We start from the raw sequence: 15,090 nt of genomic DNA, 5'->3' as shown, positions 1-15,090 counted from the left end.
TTTATCCTTGTCCTCAACCTCACGGACGAACGGTTTTACAGCACGCCCCGTCTCTGCCACCAGAGGGAGCTTGAAGGTATTGACCAATGAAAGCGAAGCTGTAGTGACTGCGAAGGACTGTAACCATGGATGGGATGCTGATGGTGCAACAGTGCCTATGATGCACAAGACACACCTGCTGATGGAGGTGTGGGCCTGACTTTCTTGACTGCGCGCTGTGCGTTCCGAGGGGCCATAGATGCTGCCGGAATGTCACGACGCGGCCCCTCATCAGTCTTGCCTTCTGGAGAAGGAAAATGATGATGACTGTTTTGAAAGGCATTCCTTCTTGCTTTGTTTGCTATGAATTCACTGCCAGAGAAGGCCGAGAGATGGCCAGGAGTGCCACCAGCTTCCCCTGCCGCACATTCCTTTTGATGGCTGTCCCAGGCACGGGTCAGCGCCGTGCAATTTTTCCTGGTGACAGTTATACTACGTAACAGCAGTTCTAACTATGCGTGACGTCATAATCGTGCTCTGACAGTCTCCGGTCGACTGTCTTGAAGTGGATCCTGATTCAGGCACCACCTTGTGTGCCATGATGCCAAAACGTCTGCGATGCTGTATCTACAGCACGAGGCGGAGGAGGCGATTGGGCCCCTTTGGACTTCATTCAAAATAATTAGGACAGGACTAGCTGGTGTCTTTATTTTATTGCCGACTAGAAAAAACCATGAAAAATTGCCGAGAAGAAAAATAAAGTGTTTCATAAAAAGAGGAGAGCAGGCATTTTAGACAGCAAAAAGCCTACAACACCCGGTATTCCCAAGCGGTCTCCCATCCAAGTACTGACCAGGCCCTACGCTGCTTTACTACGGTGTTCGGACGAGAACCGGTATATTCAGCGTGGAATGGTCGTAGGCGACATACCTACAGACTTTAGCTGATTTATGCTTGTCCTCAACCTCTCGGACGAACAGTTTTACAGCACACCCCGTCTCTACCACCAGAGGGAGCTTGAAGGCATTGACCAATGAAAGCGAAACTGTAGTGACTGCGAAGGACTGTAACCATGGATGGGATGCTATTGGTGCAACAGTGCCTATGATGCACAAGACACACCTGCTGATGGAGGTGTGGGCCTGACTTTCTTGACTGCGCGCTGTGCGTTCCGAGGGGCCATGGATGCTGCCCAAATGTCACGACGCGGCCCCTCATCAGTCTTGCCTTCTGGAGAAGGAAAATGATGATGACTGTTTTGGAAGACATTCCTTCTTGCTTTGTTTGCTATGAATTCACTGCCAGAGAAGGCCGAGAGATGGCCAGGAGTGCCACCAGCTTCCCCTGCCGCGCATTCCTTTTGATGGCTGTCCAAGGCACGGGCCAGCGCCGTGCAATTTTTTTGTGGTGACAGTTATACTACGTAACAGCAGTTCTAACTATGCGTGACGTCATAATCGTGCTCTGACAGTCTCCTGTGGGCTGTCTTGAAGTGGATCCTGATTCAGGCACCACCTTGTGTGCCATGATGCCAAAACGTCTGCGATGCTGTATCTACAGCACGAGGCGCAGGAGGCGATTGGGCCCCTTTGGACTTCATTCAAAATAATTAGGACAGGACTAGCTGGTGTCTTTATTTTATTGCCGACTAGAAAAAACCATGAAAAATTGCCGAGAAGAAAAATAAAGTGTTTCATAAAAAGAGGAGAGCAGGCATTTTAGACAGCAAAAAGCCTACAACACCCGGTATTCCCAAGCGGTCTCCCATCCAAGTACTGACCAGGCCCTACGCTGCTTTACTACGGTGTTCGGACGAGAACCGGTATATTCAGCGTGGAATTGTCGTAGGCGACATACCTACAGACTTTAGCTGATTTATGCTTGTCCTCAACCTCACGGACGAACGGTTTTACAGCACGTCCCGTCTCTACCACCTGAGGGAGCTTGAAGGCATTCACCAATGAAAGCGAAGCTGCAGTGACTGCGAAGGACTGTAACCATGGATGGGATGCTGATGGTGCAACAGTGCCTATGATGCACAAGACACACCTGCTGATGGAGGTGTGGGCCTGACTTTCTTGACTGCGCGCTATGCGTTCCGAGGGGCCATGGATGCTGCCCGAATGTCACGACGCGGCCCCTCATCAGTCTTGCCTTCTGGAGAAGGAAAATGATGATGACTGTTTTGGAAGGCGTTTCTTCTTGCTTTGTTTTCTATGAATTCACTGCCAGAGAAGGCCGAGAGATCGCCAGGAGTGCCACCAGCTTCCCCTGCCGCACATTCCTTTTGATGGCTGTCCCAGGCACGGGTCAGCGCCGTGCAATTTTTCAGGGTGACAGTTATACTACGTAACAGCAGTTCTAACTATGCGTGACGTCATAATCGTGCTCTGACAGTCTCCGGTGGGCTGTCTTGAAGTGGATCCTGATTCAGGCACCACCTTGTCTGCCATGATGCTAAAACGTCTGCGATGCTGTATCTACAGGACGAGGCGCAGGAGGCGATTGGGCCCCTTTGGACTTCATTCAAAATAATTAGGACAGGACTAGCTGGTGTCTTTATTTTATTGCCGACTAGAAAAAACCATGAAAAATTAACGAGAAGAAAAATAAAGTGTTTCATAAAAAGAGGAGAGCAGGCATTTTAGACAGCAAAAAGCCTACAACACCCGGTATTCCCAAGCGGTCTCCCATCCAAATACTGACCAGGCCCTACGCTGCTTTACTACGGTGTTCGGACGAGAACCGGTATATTCAGCGTGGTATGGTCGTAGGCGACATACCTACAGACTTTAGCTGATTTATCCTTGTCCTCAACCTCACGGACGAACGGTTTTACAGCACGCCCCGTCTCTGCCACCAGAGGGAGCTTGAAGGTATTGACCAATGAAAGCGAAGCTGTAGTGACTGCGAAGGACTGTAACCATGGATGGGATGCTGATGGTGCAACAGTGCCTATGATGCACAAGACACACCTGCTGATGGAGGTGTGGGCCTGACTTTCTTGACTGCGCGCTGTGCGTTCCGAGGGGCCATAGATGCTGCCGGAATGTCACGACGCGGCCCCTCATCAGTCTTGCCTTCTGGAGAAGGAAAATGATGATGACTGTTTTGAAAGGCATTCCTTCTTGCTTTGTTTGCTATGAATTCACTGCCAGAGAAGGCCGAGAGATGGCCAGGAGTGCCACCAGCTTCCCCTGCCGCACATTCCTTTTGATGGCTGTCCCAGGCACGGGTCAGCGCCGTGCAATTTTTCCTGGTGACAGTTATACTACGTAACAGCAGTTCTAACTATGCGTGACGTCATAATCGTGCTCTGACAGTCTCCGGTGGACTGTCTTGAAGTGGATCCTGATTCAGGCACCACCTTGTGTGCCATGATGCCAAAACGTCTGCGATGCTGTATCTACAGCACGAGGCGGAGGAGGCGATTGGGCCCCTTTGGACTTCATTCAAAATAATTAGGACAGGACTAGCTGGTGTCTTTATTTTATTGCCGACTAGAAAAAACCATGAAAAATTGCCGAGAAGAAAAATAAAGTGTTTCATAAAAAGAGGAGAGCAGGCATTTTAGACAGCAAAAAGCCTACAACACCCGGTATTCCCAAGCGGTCTCCCATCCAAGTACTGACCAGGCCCTACGCTGCTTTACTACGGTGTTCGGACGAGAACCGGTATATTCAGCGTGGAATGGTCGTAGGCGACATACCTACAGACTTTAGCTGATTTATGCTTGTCCTCAACCTCTCGGACGAACAGTTTTACAGCACACCCCGTCTCTACCACCAGAGGGAGCTTGAAGGCATTGACCAATGAAAGCGAAACTGTAGTGACTGCGAAGGACTGTAACCATGGATGGGATGCTATTGGTGCAACAGTGCCTATGATGCACAAGACACACCTGCTGATGGAGGTGTGGGCCTGACTTTCTTGACTGCGCGCTGTGCGTTCCGAGGGGCCATGGATGCTGCCCAAATGTCACGACGCGGCCCCTCATCAGTCTTGCCTTCTGGAGAAGGAAAATGATGATGACTGTTTTGGAAGACATTCCTTCTTGCTTTGTTTGCTATGAATTCACTGCCAGAGAAGGCCGAGAGATGGCCAGGAGTGCCACCAGCTTCCCCTGCCGCGCATTCCTTTTGATGGCTGTCCAAGGCACGGGCCAGCGCCGTGCAATTTTTTTGTGGTGACAGTTATACTACGTAACAGCAGTTCTAACTATGCGTGACGTCATAATCGTGCTCTGACAGTCTCCTGTGGGCTGTCTTGAAGTGGATCCTGATTCAGGCACCACCTTGTGTGCCATGATGCCAAAACGTCTGCGATGCTGTATCTACAGCACGAGGCGCAGGAGGCGATTGGGCCCCTTTGGACTTCATTCAAAATAATTAGGACAGGACTAGCTGGTGTCTTTATTTTATTGCCGACTAGAAAAAACCATGAAAAATTGCCGAGAAGAAAAATAAAGTGTTTCATAAAAAGAGGAGAGCAGGCATTTTAGACAGCAAAAAGCCTACAACACCCGGTATTCCCAAGCGGTCTCCCATCCAAGTACTGACCAGGCCCTACGCTGCTTTACTACGGTGTTCGGACGAGAACCGGTATATTCAGCGTGGAATTGTCGTAGGCGACATACCTACAGACTTTAGCTGATTTATGCTTGTCCTCAACCTCACGGACGAACGGTTTTACAGCACGTCCCGTCTCTACCACCTGAGGGAGCTTGAAGGCATTCACCAATGAAAGCGAAGCTGCAGTGACTGCGAAGGACTGTAACCATGGATGGGATGCTGATGGTGCAACAGTGCCTATGATGCACAAGACACACCTGCTGATGGAGGTGTGGGCCTGACTTTCTTGACTGCGCGCTATGCGTTCCGAGGGGCCATGGATGCTGCCCGAATGTCACGACGCGGCCCCTCATCAGTCTTGCCTTCTGGAGAAGGAAAATGATGATGACTGTTTTGGAAGGCGTTTCTTCTTGCTTTGTTTTCTATGAATTCACTGCCAGAGAAGGCCGAGAGATCGCCAGGAGTGCCACCAGCTTCCCCTGCCGCACATTCCTTTTCATGGCTGTCCCAGGCACGGGTCAGCGCCGTGCAATTTTTCAGGGTGACAGTTATACTACGTAACAGCAGTTCTAACTATGCGTGACGTCATAATCGTGCTCTGACAGTCTCCGGTGGGCTGTCTTGAAGTGGATCCTGATTCAGGCACCACCTTGTCTGCCATGATGCTAAAACGTCTGCGATGCTGTATCTACAGGACGAGGCGCAGGAGGCGATTGGGCCCCTTTGGACTTCATTCAAAATAATTAGGACAGGACTAGCTGGTGTCTTTATTTTTATTGCCGACTAGAAAAAACCATGAAAAATTGCCGAGAAGAAAAATAAAGTGTTTCATAAAAAGAGGAGAGCAGGCATTTTAGACAGCAAAAAGCCTACAACACCCGGTATTCCCAAGCGGTCTCCCATCCAAGTACTGACCAGGCCCTACGCTGCTTTACTACGGTGTTCGGACGAGAACCGGTATATTCAGCGTGGAATGGTCGTAGGCGACAAACCTACAGACTTTAACTGATTTATGCTTGTCCTCAACCTCACGGACGAACGGTTTTGCAGCACGCCCCGTCTCTACCACCAGAGGGAGCTTGAAGGCATTGACCAATGAAAGCGAAGCTGTAGTGACTGCGAAGGACTGTAACCATGGATGGGATGCTGATGGTGCAACAGTGCCTATGATGCACAAGACACACCTGCTGATGGAGGTGTGGGCCTGACTTTCTTGACTGCGCGCTGTGCGTTCCGAGGGGCCATGGATGCTGCCCGAATGTCACGACGCGGCCCCTCATCAGTCTTGCCTTCTGGAGAAGGAAAATGATGATGACTGTTTTGGAAGGCATTTCTTCTTGCTTTGTTTGCTATGAATTCACTGCCAGAGAAGGCCGAGAGATGGCCAGGAGTGCCACCAGCTTCCCCTGCCGCACATTCCTTTTGATGGCTGTCCCAGGCACGGGTCAGCGCCGTGCAATTTTTCCTGGTGACAGTTATACTACGTAACAGCAGTTCTAACTATGCGTGACGTCATAATCGTGCTCTGACAGTCTCCGGTGGGCTGTCTTGAAGTGGATCCTGATTCAGGCACCACCTTGTCTGCCATGATGCCAAAACGTCTGCGATGCTGTATCTACAGCACGAGGCGCAGGAGGCGATTGGGCCCCTTTGGACTTCATTCAAAATAATTAGGACAGGACTAGCTGGTGTCTTTATTTTATTGCCGACTAGAAAAAACCATGAAAAATTGCCGAGAAGAAAAATAAAGTGTTTCATAAAAAGAGGAGAGCAGGCATTTTAGACAGCAAAAAGCCTACAACACCCAGTATTCCCAAGCGGTCTCCAATCCAAGTACTGACCAGGCCCTACGCTGCTTTACTACGGTGTTCGGACGAGAACCGGTATATTCAGCGTGGAATGGTCGTAGGCGACATACCTACAGACTTTAGCTGATTTATGCTTGTCCTCAACCTCTCGGACGAAAGGTTTTACAGCACGCCCCGTCTCTACCACCAGAGGGAGCTTGAAGGCATTGACCAATGAAAGCGAAGCTGTAGTGACTGCGAAGGACTGTAACCATGGATGGGATGCTGATGGTGCAACAGTGCCTATGATGCACAAGACACACCTGCTGATGGAGGTGTGGGCCTGACTTTCTTGACTGCGCGCTGTGCGTTCCGAGGGGCCATGGATGCTGCCCGAATGTCACGACGCGGCCCCTCATCAGTCTTGCCTTCTGGAGAAGGAAAATGATGATGACTGTTTTGGAAGGCATTTCTTCTTGCTTTGTTTGCTATGAATTCACTGCCAGAGAAGGCCGAGAGATGGCCAGGAGTGCCACCAGCTTCCCCTGCCGCACATTCCTTTTGATGGCTGTCCCAGGCACGGGTCAGCGCCGTGCAATTTTTCCTGGTGACAGTTATACTACGTAACAGCAGTTCTAACTATGCGTGACGTCATAATCGTGCTCTGACAGTCTCCGGTGGACTGTCTTGAAGTGGATCCTGATTCAGGCACCACCTTGTCTGCCATGATGCCAAAACGTCTCCGATGCTGTATCTACAGCACGAGGCGGAGGAGGCGATTGGGCCCCTTTGGACTTCATTCAAAATAATTAGGACAGGACTAGCTGGTGTCTTTATTTTATTGCCGACTAGAAAAAACCATGAAAAATTGCCGAGAAGAAAAATAAAGTGTTTCATAAAAAGAGGAGAGCAGGCATTTTAGACAGCAAAAAGCCTACAACACCCGGTATTCCCAAGCGGTCTCCCATCCAAGTACTGACCAGGCCCTACGCTGCTTTACTACGGTGTTCGGACGAGAACCGGTATATTCAGCGTGGAATGGTCGTAGGCGACATACCTACAGACTTTAGCTGATTTATGCTTGTCCTCAACCTCTCGGACGAACGGTTTTACAGCACACCCCGTCTCTACCACCAGAGGGAGCTTGAAGGCATTGACCAATGAAAGCGAAACTGTAGTGACTGCGAAGGACTGTAACCAAGGATGGGATGCTATTGGTGCAACAGTGCCTATGATGCACAAGACACACCTGCTGATGGAGGTGTGGGCCTGACTTTCTTGACTGCGCGCTGTGCGTTCCGAGGGGCCATGGATGCTGCCCAAATGTCACGACGCGGCCCCTCATCAGTCTTGCCTTCTGGAGAAGGAAAATGATGATGACTGTTTTGGAAGACATTCCTTCTTGCTTTGTTTGCTATGAATTCACTGCCAGAGAAGGCCGAGAGATGGCCAGGAGTGCCACCAGCTTCCCCTGCCGCGCATTCCTTTTGATGGCTGTCCCAGGCACGGGCCAGCGCCGTGCAATTTTTTTTGTGGTGACAGTTATACTACGTAACAGCATTTCTAACTATGCGTGACGTCATAATCGTGCTCTGACAGTCTCCTGTGGGCTGTCTTGAAGTGGATCCTGATTCAGGCACCACCTTGTGTGCCATGATGCCAAAACGTCTGCGATGCTGTATCTACAGCACGAGGCGCAGGAGGCGATTGGGCCCCTTTGGACTTCATTCAAAATAATTAGGACAGGACTAGCTGGTGTCTTTATTTTATTGCCGACTAGAAAAAACCATGAAAAATTGCCGAGAAGAAAAATAAAGTGTTTCATAAAAAGAGGAGAGCAGGCATTTTAGACAGCAAAAAGCCTACAACACCCGGTATTCCCAAGCGGTCTCCCATCCAAGTAGTGACCAGGCCCTACGCTGCTTTACTACGGTGTTCGGACGAGAACCGGTATATTCAGCGTGGAATTGTCGTAGGCGACATACCTACAGACTTTAGCTGATTTATGCTTGTCCTCAACCTCACGGACGAACGGTTTTACAGCACGTCCCGTCTCTACCACCAGAGGGAGCTTGAAGGCATTCACCAATGAAAGCGAAGCTGCAGTGACTGCGAAGGACTGTAACCATGGATGGGATGCTGATGGTGCAACAGTGCCTATGATGCACAAGACACACCTGCTGATGGAGGTGTGGGCCTGACTTTCTTGACTGCGCGCTATGCGTTCCGAGGGGCCATGGATGCTGCCCGAATGTCACGACGCGGCCCCTCATCAGTCTTGCCTTCTGGAGAAGGAAAATGATGATGACTGTTTTGGAAGGCGTTTCTTCTTGCTTTGTTTTCTATGAATTCACTGCCAGAGAAGGCCGAGAGATCGCCAGGAGTGCCACCAGCTTCCCCTGCCGCACATTCCTTTTGATGGCTGTCCCAGGCACGGGTCAGCGCCGTGCAATTTTTCAGGGTGACAGTTATACTACGTAACAGCAGTTCTAACTATGCGTGACGTCATAATCGTGCTCTGACAGTCTCCGGTGGGCTGTCTTGAAGTGGATCCTGATTCAGGCACCACCTTGTCTGCCATGATGCTAAAACGTCTGCGATGCTGTATCTACAGGACGAGGCGCAGGAGGCGATTGGGCCCCTTTGGACTTCATTCAAAATAATTAGGACAGGACTAGCTGGTGTCTTTATTTTATTGCCGACTAGAAAAAACCATGAAAAATTGCCGAGAAGAAAAATAAAGTGTTTCATAAAAAGAGGAGAGCAGGCATTTTAGACAGCAAAAAGCCTACAACACCCGGTATTCCCAAGCGGTCTCCCATCCAAGTACTGACCAGGCCCTACGCTGCTTTACTACGGTGTTCGGACGAGAACCGGTATATTCAGCGTGGTATGGTCGTAGGCGACATACCTACAGACTTTAGCTGATTTATGCTTGTCCTCAACCTCACGGACGAACGGTTTTACAGCACGCCCCGTCTCTACCACCAGAGGGAGCTTGAAGGCATTGACCAATGAAAGCGAAGCTGTAGTGACTGCGAAGGACTGTAACCATGGATGGGATGCTGATGGTGCAACAGTGCCTATGATGCACAAGACACACCTGCTGATGGAGGTGTGGGCCTGACTTTCTTGACTGCGCGCTGTGCGTTCCGAGGGGCCATGGATGCTGCCCGAATGTCACGACGCGGCCCCTCATCAGTCTTGCCTTCTGGAGAAGGAAAATGATGATGACTGTTTTGGAAGGCATTCCTTCTTGCTTTGTTTGCTATGAATTCACTGCCAGAGAAGGCCGAGAGATGGCCAGGAGTGCCACCAGCTTCCCCTGCCGCGCATTCCTTTTGATGGCTGTCCCAGGCACGGGCCAGCGCCGTGCAATTTTTTTTGTGGTGACAGTTATACTACGTAACAGCAGTTCTAACTATGCGTGACGTCATAATCGTGCTCTGACAGTCTCCGGTGGGCTGTCTTGAAGTGGATCCTGATTCAGGCACCACCTTGTGTGCCATGATGCCAAAACGTCTGCGATGCTGTATCTACAGCACGAGGCGCAGGAGGCGATTGGGCCCCTTTGGACTTCATTCAAAATAATTAGGACAGGACTAGCTGGTGTCTTTATTTTATTGCCGACTAGAAAAAACCATGAAAAATTGCCGAGAAGAAAAATAAAGTGTTTCATAAAAAGAGGAGAGCAGGCATTTTAGACAGCAAAAAGCCTACAACACCCGGTATTCCCAAGCGGTCTCCCATCCAAGTACTGACCAGGCCCTACGCTGCTTTACTACGGTGTTCGGACGAGAACCGGTATATTCAGCGTGGAATGGTCGTAGGCGACATACCTACAGACTTTAGCTGATTTATGCTTGTCCTCAACCTCACGGACGAACGGTTTTACAGCACGCCCCGTCTCTGCCACCAGAGGGAGCTTGAAGGCATTGACCAATGAAAGCGAAGCTGTAGTGACTGCGAAGGACTGTAACCATGGATGGGATGCTGATGGTGCAACAGTGCCTATGATGCACAAGACACACCTGCTGATGGAGGTGTGGGCCTGACTTTCTTGACTGCGCGCTGTGCGTTCCGAGGGGCCATGGATGCTGCCCGAATGTCACGACGCGGCCCCTCATCAGTCTTGCCTTCTGGAGAAGGAAAATGATGATGACTGTTTTGGAAGGCGTTTCTTCTTGCTTTGTTTGCTATGAATTCACTGCCAGAGAAGGCCGAGAGATCGCCAGGAGTGCCACCAGCTTCCCTGCCGCACATTCCTTTTGATGGCTGTCCCAGGCACGGGTCAGCGCCGTGCAATTTTTCAGGGTGACAGTTATACTACGTAACAGCAGTTCTAACTATGCGTGACGTCATAATCGTGCTCTGACAGTCTCCTGTGGGCTGTCTTGAAGTGGATCCTGATTCAGGCACCACCTTGTCTGCCATGATGCTAAAACGTCTGCGATGCTGTATCTACAGCACGAGGCGCAGGAGGCGATTGGGCCCCTTTGGACTTCATTCAAAATAATTAGGACAGGACTAGCTGGTGTCTTTTTTTTATTGCCGACTAGAAAAAACCATGAAAAATTAACGAGAAGAAAAATAAAGTGTTTCATAAAAAGAGGAGAGCAGGCATTTTAGACAGCAAAAAGCCTACAACACCCGGTATTCCCAAGCGGTCTCCCATCCAAGTACTGACCAGGCCCTACGCTGCTTTACTACGGTGTTCGGACGAGAACCGGTATATTCAGCGTGGTATGGTCGTAGGCGACATACCTACAGACTTTAGCTGATTTATGCTTGTCCTCAACCTCACGGACGAACGGTTTTACAGCACGCCCCGTCTCTACCACCAGAGGGAGCTTGAAGGTATTGACCAATGAAAGCGAAGCTGTAGTGACTGCGAAGGACTGTAACCATGGATGGGATGCTGATGGTGCAACAGTGCCTATGATGCACAAGACACACTTGCTGATGGAGGTGTGGGCTTGACTTTCTTGACTGCGCGCTGTGCGTTCCGAGGGGCCATAGATGCTGCCCGAATGTCACGACGCGGCCCCTCATCAGTCTTGCCTTCTGGAGAAGGAAAATGATGATGACTGTTTGGAAAGGCATTCCTTCTTGCTTTGTTTGCTATGAATTCACTGTTAGAGAAGGCCGAGAGATGGCCAGGAGTGCCACCAGCTTTCCCTCCCGCACATTCCTTTTGATGGCTGTCCCAGGCACGGGTCAGCGCCGTGCAATTTTTCCTGGTGACAGTTATACTACGTAACAGCAGTTCTAACTATGCGTGACGTCATAATCGTGCTCTGACAGTCTCCGGTGGACTGTCTTGAAGTGGATCCTGATTCAGGCACCCCCTTGTCTGCCATGATGCCAAAACGTCTGCGATGCTGTATCTACAGCACGAGGCGCAGGAGGCGATTGGGCCCCTTTGGACTTCATTCAAAATAATTAGGACAGGACTAGCTGGTGTCTTTATTTTATTGCCGACTAGAAAAAAACCATGAAAAATTGCCGAGAAGAAAAATAAAGTGTTTCATAAAAAGAGGAGAGCGGGCATTTTAGACAGCAAAAAGCCTACAATACCCGGTATTCCCAAGCGGTCTCCCATCCAAGTACTGGACCAGGCCCTACGCTGCTTTACTACGGTGTTCGGACGAGAACCGGTATATTCAGCGTGGAATGGTCGTAGGCGACATACCTACAGACTTTAGCTGATTTATGCTTCTCCTCAACCTCACGGACGAACGGTTTTACAGCACGTCCCGTCTCTACCACCAGAGGGAGCTTGAAGGCATTCACCAATGAAAGCGAAGCTGCAGTGACTGCGAAGGACTGTAACCATGGATGGGATGCTGATGGTGCAACAGTGCCTATGATGCACAAGACACAACCTGCTGATGGAGGTGTGGGCCTGACTTTCTTGACTGCGCGCTATGCGTTCCGAGGGGCCATGGATGCTGCCCGAATGTCACGACGCGGCCCCTCATCAGTCTTGCCTTCTGGAGAAGGAAAATGATGATGACTGTTTTGGAAGGCGTTTCTTCTTTCTTTGTTTGCTATGAATTCACTGCCAGAGAAGGCCGAGAGATCGCCAGGAGTGCCACCAGCTTCCCCTGCCGCACATTCCTTTTGATGGCTGTCCCAGGCACGGGTCAGCGCCGTGCAATTTTTCAGGGTGACAGTTATACTACGTAACAGCAGTTCTAACTATGCGTGACGTCATAATCGTGCTCTGACAGTCTCCTGTGGGCTGTCTTGAAGTGGATCCTGATTCAGGCACCACCTTGTCTGCCATGATGCTAAAACGTCTGCGATGCTGTATCTACAGCACGAGGCGCAGGAGGCGATTGGGCCCCTTTGGACTTCATTCAAAATAATTAGGACAGGACTAGCTGGTGTCTTTTTTTTATTGCCGACTAGAAAAAACCATGAAAAATTAACGAGAAGAAAAATAAAGTGTTTCATAAAAAGAGGAGAGCAGGCATTTTAGACAGCAAAAAGCCTACAACACCCGGTATTCCCAAGCGGTCTCCCATCCAAGTACTGACCAGGCCCTACGCTGCTTTACTACGGTGTTCGGACGAGAACCGGTATATTCAGCGTGGAATGGTCGTAGGCGACAAACCTACAGACTTTAACTGATTTATGCTTCTCCTCAACCTCACGGACGAACGGTTTTGCAGCACGCCCCGTCTCTACCACGAGAGGGAGCTTGAAGGCATTGACCAATGAAAGCGAAGCTGTAGTGACTGCGAAGGACTGTAACCATGGATGGGATGCTGATGGTGCAACAGTGCCTATGATGCACAAGACACACCTGCTGATGGAGGTGTGGGCCTGACTTTCTTGACTGCGCGCTATGCGTTCCGAGGGGCCATGGATGCTGCCCGAATGTCACGACGCGGCCCCTCATCAGTCTTGCCTTCTGGAGAAGGAAAATGATGATGACTGTTTTGGAAGGCATTTCTTCTTGCTTTGTTTGCTATGAATTCACTGCCAGAGAAGGCCGAGGGATGACCAGGAGTGCCACCAGCTTCCCCTGCCGCACATTCCTTTTGATGGCTGTCCCAGGCACGGGTCAGCGCCGTGCAATTTTTCCTGGTGACAGTTATACTACGTAACAGCAGTTCTAACTATGCGTGACGTCATAATCGTGCTCTGGCAGTCTCCGGTGGGATGTCTTGAAGTGGATCCTGATTCAGGCACCACCTTGTGTGCCATGATGCCAAAACGTCTGCGATGCTGTATCTACAGCACGAGGCGCAGGAGGCGATTGGGCCCCTTTGGACTTCATTCAAAATAATTAGGACAGGACTAGCTGGTGTCTTTATTTTATTACCGACTAGAAAAAACCATGAAAAATTCCCGAGAAGAAAAATGAAGTGTTTCATAAAAAGAGGAAAGCAGGCATTTTAGACAGCAAAAAGCCTACAACACCCGGTATTCCCAAGCGGTCTCCCATCCAAGTACTGACCAGGCCCTACGCTGCTTTATAACGGTGTTCGGACGAGAACCGGTATATTCAGCGTGGAATGGTCGTAGGCGACATACCTACAGACTTTAGCTGATTTATGCTTGTCCTCAACCTCTCGGACGAACGGTTTTACAGCACGCCCCGTCTCTACCACCAGAGGGAGCTTGAAGGCATTGACCAATGAAAGCGAAGCTGTAGTGACTGCGAAGGACTGTAACCATGGATGGGATGCTGATGGTGCAACAGTGCCTATGATGCACAAGACACACCTGCTGATGGAGGTGTGGGCCTGACTTTCTTGACTGCGCGCTGTGCGTTCCGAGGGGCCATGGATGCTGCCCGAATGTCACGACGCGGCCCCTCATCAGTCTTGCCTTCTGGAGAAGGAAAATGATGATGACTGTTTGGAAGGCATTTCTTCTTGCTTTGTTTGCTATGAATTCACTGCCAGAGAAGGCCGAGAGATGGCCAGGAGTGCCACCAGCTTCCCATGCCGCACATTCCTTTTGATGGCTGTCCCAGGCACGGGTCAGCGCCGTGCAATTTTTCCTGGTGACAGTTATACTACGTAACAGCAGTTCTAACTATGCGTGACGTCATAATCGTGCTCTGACAGTCTCCGGTGGGCTGTCTTGAAGTGGATCCTGATTCAGGCACCACCTTGTCTGCCATGATGCCAAAACGTCTGCGATGCTGTATCTACAGCACGAGGCGCAGGAGGCGATTGGGCCCCTTTGGACTTCATTCAAAATAATTAGGACAGGACTAGCTGGTGTCTTTATTTTATTGCCGACTAGAAAAAACCATGAAAAATTGCCGAGAAGAAAAATAAAGTGTTTCATAAAAAGAGGAGAGCAGGCATTTTAGACAGCAAAAAGCCTACAACACCCGGTATTCCCAAGCGGTCTCCCATCCAAGTACTGACCAGGCCCTACGCTGCTTTACTACGGTGTTCGGACGAGAACCGGTATATTCAGCGTGGTATGGTCGTAGGCGACATACCTACAGACTTTAGCTGATTTATGCTTGTCCTCAACCTCACGGACGAACGGTTTTACAGCACGCCCCGTCTCTACCACCAGAGGGAGCTTGAAGGCATTGACCAATGAAAGCGAAGCTGTAGTGACTGCGAAGGACTGTAACCATGGATGGGATGCTGATGGTGCAACAGTGCCTATGATGCACAAGACACACCTGCTGATGGAGGTGTGGGCCTGACTTTCTTGACTGCGCGCTATGCGTTCCGAGGGGCCATGGATGCTGCCCGAATGTCACGACGCGGCCC

At 50.3% G+C, this 15,090-nt stretch overlaps 16 non-coding genes across 16 annotated transcripts; all 16 read right to left on the bottom strand.

Annotated features, from left to right (window-relative positions):
• Positions 1–783: 783 nt before the first annotated feature.
• LOC139726403 (5S ribosomal RNA) lies at positions 784–902 on the bottom strand. The gene has a single exon (XR_011710681.1). It is a non-coding gene; the product is annotated as a 5S ribosomal RNA (ribosomal RNA).
• Positions 903–1,710: 808 nt separating this feature from the next.
• Positions 1,711–1,829, bottom strand: LOC139726341 (5S ribosomal RNA). Its single transcript, XR_011710623.1, has one exon. It is a non-coding gene; the product is annotated as a 5S ribosomal RNA (ribosomal RNA).
• An 807-nt stretch (positions 1,830–2,636) lies between these two features.
• Positions 2,637–2,755, bottom strand: LOC139726332 (5S ribosomal RNA). The gene has a single exon (XR_011710614.1). It is a non-coding gene; the product is annotated as a 5S ribosomal RNA (ribosomal RNA).
• Positions 2,756–3,562: 807 nt separating this feature from the next.
• Positions 3,563–3,681, bottom strand: LOC139726402 (5S ribosomal RNA). The gene has a single exon (XR_011710680.1). It is a non-coding gene; the product is annotated as a 5S ribosomal RNA (ribosomal RNA).
• An 808-nt stretch (positions 3,682–4,489) lies between these two features.
• On the bottom strand, positions 4,490–4,608 carry LOC139726340 (5S ribosomal RNA). The gene has a single exon (XR_011710622.1). It is a non-coding gene; the product is annotated as a 5S ribosomal RNA (ribosomal RNA).
• An 808-nt stretch (positions 4,609–5,416) lies between these two features.
• On the bottom strand, positions 5,417–5,535 carry LOC139726401 (5S ribosomal RNA). The gene has a single exon (XR_011710679.1). It is a non-coding gene; the product is annotated as a 5S ribosomal RNA (ribosomal RNA).
• Positions 5,536–6,342: 807 nt separating this feature from the next.
• Positions 6,343–6,461, bottom strand: LOC139726372 (5S ribosomal RNA). The gene has a single exon (XR_011710652.1). It is a non-coding gene; the product is annotated as a 5S ribosomal RNA (ribosomal RNA).
• An 807-nt stretch (positions 6,462–7,268) lies between these two features.
• LOC139726400 (5S ribosomal RNA) lies at positions 7,269–7,387 on the bottom strand. Its single transcript, XR_011710678.1, has one exon. It is a non-coding gene; the product is annotated as a 5S ribosomal RNA (ribosomal RNA).
• An 809-nt stretch (positions 7,388–8,196) lies between these two features.
• LOC139726366 (5S ribosomal RNA) lies at positions 8,197–8,315 on the bottom strand. Its single transcript, XR_011710646.1, has one exon. It is a non-coding gene; the product is annotated as a 5S ribosomal RNA (ribosomal RNA).
• An 807-nt stretch (positions 8,316–9,122) lies between these two features.
• Positions 9,123–9,241, bottom strand: LOC139726381 (5S ribosomal RNA). Its single transcript, XR_011710659.1, has one exon. It is a non-coding gene; the product is annotated as a 5S ribosomal RNA (ribosomal RNA).
• An 809-nt stretch (positions 9,242–10,050) lies between these two features.
• On the bottom strand, positions 10,051–10,169 carry LOC139726399 (5S ribosomal RNA). The gene has a single exon (XR_011710677.1). It is a non-coding gene; the product is annotated as a 5S ribosomal RNA (ribosomal RNA).
• Positions 10,170–10,975: 806 nt separating this feature from the next.
• On the bottom strand, positions 10,976–11,094 carry LOC139726369 (5S ribosomal RNA). The gene has a single exon (XR_011710649.1). It is a non-coding gene; the product is annotated as a 5S ribosomal RNA (ribosomal RNA).
• An 808-nt stretch (positions 11,095–11,902) lies between these two features.
• LOC139726376 (5S ribosomal RNA) lies at positions 11,903–12,022 on the bottom strand. Its single transcript, XR_011710656.1, has one exon. It is a non-coding gene; the product is annotated as a 5S ribosomal RNA (ribosomal RNA).
• Positions 12,023–12,830: 808 nt separating this feature from the next.
• LOC139726397 (5S ribosomal RNA) lies at positions 12,831–12,949 on the bottom strand. Its single transcript, XR_011710675.1, has one exon. It is a non-coding gene; the product is annotated as a 5S ribosomal RNA (ribosomal RNA).
• An 807-nt stretch (positions 12,950–13,756) lies between these two features.
• LOC139726351 (5S ribosomal RNA) lies at positions 13,757–13,875 on the bottom strand. The gene has a single exon (XR_011710632.1). It is a non-coding gene; the product is annotated as a 5S ribosomal RNA (ribosomal RNA).
• An 806-nt stretch (positions 13,876–14,681) lies between these two features.
• On the bottom strand, positions 14,682–14,800 carry LOC139726357 (5S ribosomal RNA). Its single transcript, XR_011710638.1, has one exon. It is a non-coding gene; the product is annotated as a 5S ribosomal RNA (ribosomal RNA).
• Between the last annotated feature and the right edge of the window lie 290 nt (positions 14,801–15,090).

Source organism: Diadema antillarum, unplaced genomic scaffold (genome assembly GCF_040938485.1).
Source record: "Diadema antillarum isolate AM-2024a unplaced genomic scaffold, OU_Dant_1.0 seq00000082_RagTag, whole genome shotgun sequence".
NCBI lineage: Eukaryota > Metazoa > Echinodermata > Echinoidea > Diadematoida > Diadematidae > Diadema > Diadema antillarum.
The sequence above is the reverse complement of the archived record's forward strand: the minus strand, read 5'-3'. Positions and strand labels throughout refer to the sequence as shown.